The 2977-nt window shown below is 41.7% G+C and overlaps 1 pseudogene; it reads right to left on the bottom strand.

The window, feature by feature from the left end:
* Nucleotides 1-36: 36 nt before the first annotated feature.
* LOC119344977 lies at nucleotides 37-2918 on the bottom strand (annotated as a pseudogene).
* Between the last annotated feature and the right edge of the window lie 59 nt (nucleotides 2919-2977).

Raw genomic sequence — 2977 nt, 5'->3', positions numbered from 1 at the left:
AACATAAATTCCTTGAGGCTTGGGAGAGATGATAGCCCGCGAAACAACCCAATGTTGGGTGCAGCGCTTGAACTTTTGAACTTGATAACTTTAAGCTTCAGGGTTGCTCCTTGTTTAAACTTCACCGATGTGAGGCCATCTAGGCAATCCAGCTCCAATACCACTAGGCTCGGGAACATCTTCGGAAGGAGTTTGAGACTAACCCCTTCAGCCAGGTCAAATGACTTATTTAACAGATGTAAGGAGGCCATGCTTTGTAGATTCCCAAGGACATCCATCGTGGCATTCACACTCAAAAGACCGGTGCTCCGTAGCTTCAACTTCACCAGATTATTGAGCCCATTGATCCATTTCGGTAGCTCGAGCAGGTTGCCGTACAGCTTCATGCTCTGCAGTGTGTCTGGAAACGAGAACTCTCCATCCAAGCAGCCAGATAAACCTGGTTTCCCCTCTGATCAGATTGACAATGACTCCAGGCGGCCCAGACCAACAATCACGAAACACAGCTCATGTCCGTTTTCCTTGGTGACACCGGTCACTCCCAACTTGCGTAAACCAGTAAGCCCTTTTATGTCTTTCAGAACATCCTTCCCCCACCTTGCGATGTTCACAACACCAAGTGTGCGCAGGGCTTTAAGCTTCCTTATCTCTCTTGGCACCAGAACACCATACATGTCTAAATGCATTGCAACAGCTGGCAGTAGACCGCAGCACATCTTAGTGCATGCATCACGAGGGTTCATGCCATCATCAGTGCTCGAAAGCAGAAGGGCACACCAGGATACACAAAGCAACACCGAATAGAGAGGCAAAAGCCATAGCCTATTCCTCATTACTGGTGGAACACGTGGATATCGATCTGCAAGTTCTTTGTATGAGACGTCTTCATCCACAGGTTTCCTACCAGCACGAAGATAGCCTAGCATCTGAAGCTTGATGATGGTCTTCGGCAACATGAAAATACATGTACCTCTGATATCTAGTGTCTCAAGTTGCTTCAGGTTACCCAGTGAATCTGGCAGGCTATAAATATTATCACATCCTCTCAAAGAAAGGTATCTTAGGTGAAGAAGCTTCCCGATATGCTCAAGGTGATGACCACATAGACCTGTCGTGTCTTCTAAATCCAGCACTCGTATTAATCTCGCATTATCAGAAATAAAAAATGATCTCCACCTTCCAAAACATGTTATTGATCGCACGCGCGACATGTCTATTGTGCTCTCAAAATCACTCTTATCTCCCTCCCAGTTGCTGCTTATGGATAGGTGTTGCACCGTGGCTTGCCTATTTGAGCTGCAACCTTGCTCTAGTCTAAAAATAAGATTTTCTTCCATAGACTTTGAGATGCTGATTTCACGGATGAGATCATGGACTTGACAGGAATCAGTTCCTTTTGTGCTATGAATTGATTGTTGAGGTGCTAGGATCATGCTCCTGCTCATAAGTTCCATGAAATAACTGTGCGCTATTTCCTCTGCGGATTTTCCACGAACCTCCTGTGAGTAACCCTCTACAGTCCAGCGACGCACCAAGCGTCCCCGTCCAACCCTACGGTCTTCAGGAAAGATGGACAAATACAGGAAGCAAGGCTTCAGATGATAAGGTAAACCATCATAACTTCTGATAAGGACGGTTCTAATGGCACTGAGGTCGGGATTTGTCTCCAGTTCAGCACTGATATTCTCATTCAGTTTCCTCCATTCCAAAGCAGTTTTTGGTTGGTTTGCCAAAAAACCACCTATGGCAACTATTGCAAGGGGTAGTAGACCGCACCTCCTCAGAATCAGATCTGCCTGTTTAACCAGTCCAGGGTAATGCTTATTCCAATCTTTATTCCCCTTAAATACCTAAAAATTCGGATCAATTCAGTTAGCACTTTAGAAATTAAATGGTACTAAAAATAAATATTGAAGATATTTTGTATGAGTGAGTTTGTTATAATTGCTTTTCTCATAAAAAACCTTGACCCATGGGAGCTAGCATATAGGGCTTTTCTTTTTTAAGAGGTAAAGTGCCGCTGCTCGTTCACCCTTTTATCATATACATCATATAGGATGTACAGTCACATTTTTTAAGTTTCACGGTAGACAAAATTGGAACTGGGAGTTGAATATGGGTTAGTTTTATTATTGGACAGGTATTTGCAAGACCTAACATGTCTGGATTTTGGAATAAAAATAACCTAGATGTACATCGTGGAATGTTATCTGCACTTGAAAACTTTTATGATAAATATAATACCTACACGTGTGCTATAAATAGCATGCAGAAGGGGAAGATTGGACTTATATACATTACCGTCTTCACATTGCATAAATGGGCATATCTTTTCAAGGAAAATCCAAGTGGACACATTATCCACAAGGTACATGTAAAGATTAATCACTGAATGCTCTTATCAAATGGACCACCAAAATGCTAGGCATATATATGCACTGTTAAGATGTCAGTAATGATGGGAGGCATGAATTACTTTCAATATGAACAATAGTAGTAGAACAATGGCCAAACAATACATCATACATAGTGTTACTTTTCAATGCTACAATAAGTAGTACTGTTGGTAATGTAATTTCAAATCAAACGAACTGGGCATAATAATACTTTCTAAGTACCTTCTTTGTGAATAGGTCAAGGGCGTCCTCGTATTCTAGATCTTTGAGCTTGTATATACATCCTTGTTTCTCTGAACAAAGTTTAGCAATACTCTCTACCCTTGTGGTGACGATGATGCGACTTGTATTTTCCATCTGATGAAAAGATCTTTCTATCAGGTTCCATTCTGTAGTAGATGATACATCATCTAGAACAATCAAGCACTTCTTTTCTTTTAACAGCCTTGCTACCTCTTCGATCAACTCTTCAAGTGTCATCAATTGCAATCTCTTCTTTGCGTTGCCCAGTAAACTGCTCATCTCCTTTTCAGAATTTTCGGTATGTAGTTGCATAGCTAAGCTCTTTAGGAGTTCTTTAG

The sequence above is a fragment of the Triticum dicoccoides genome, unplaced genomic scaffold (genome assembly GCF_002162155.2).
Source record: "Triticum dicoccoides isolate Atlit2015 ecotype Zavitan unplaced genomic scaffold, WEW_v2.0 scaffold196398, whole genome shotgun sequence".
Classification (NCBI taxonomy): domain Eukaryota; kingdom Viridiplantae; phylum Streptophyta; class Magnoliopsida; order Poales; family Poaceae; genus Triticum; species Triticum dicoccoides.
The sequence above is the reverse complement of the archived record's forward strand: the minus strand, read 5'-3'. Positions and strand labels throughout refer to the sequence as shown.